Below are 351 nucleotides of genomic sequence, written 5' to 3'. Positions count from 1 at the left end.
GATAGATAGATAGATAGATAGATAGATCGATAGATAGATAGTAGGGCTGCACGATTATGGCCAAAGTAATAATCACAATTATTTTGATCAATATTGTGATCACGATTATTTGTTGATTTTAACCAAAACATATTTTATTGTCCCATAGGCTATTTATAACTGCTTTCACATCCATATCTTGCTACATTCTTCTTATGTTGAAGTTGTATGTTGTAGAGACACAAAGCTGCAACACATGTGAATGAAAATCTGAAATAAAAAGTGTAGAATATATATATATTTTTTAATGTATCTTTGAGAAAGCTCCTTCACTTGTTTTCCACAATAACTGATTAAAAGAGCTAGGGAGAG

The 351-nt window shown here is 30.5% G+C and overlaps 1 protein-coding gene across 2 annotated transcripts in view; it reads left to right on the top strand.

Annotated features, from left to right (window-relative positions):
* alpl (alkaline phosphatase, biomineralization associated) overlaps nucleotides 1–351 on the top strand; it is a 34,108-nt gene that overhangs the window by 3,080 nt on the left and 30,677 nt on the right. The window lies entirely within an intron of this gene.

Source organism: Etheostoma spectabile, chromosome 4, assembly GCF_008692095.1.
Source record: "Etheostoma spectabile isolate EspeVRDwgs_2016 chromosome 4, UIUC_Espe_1.0, whole genome shotgun sequence".
In the NCBI taxonomy this organism is placed as follows: Eukaryota; Metazoa; Chordata; class Actinopteri; order Perciformes; family Percidae; genus Etheostoma; species Etheostoma spectabile.
This window is presented reverse-complemented; position numbering and strand designations above follow the sequence as displayed.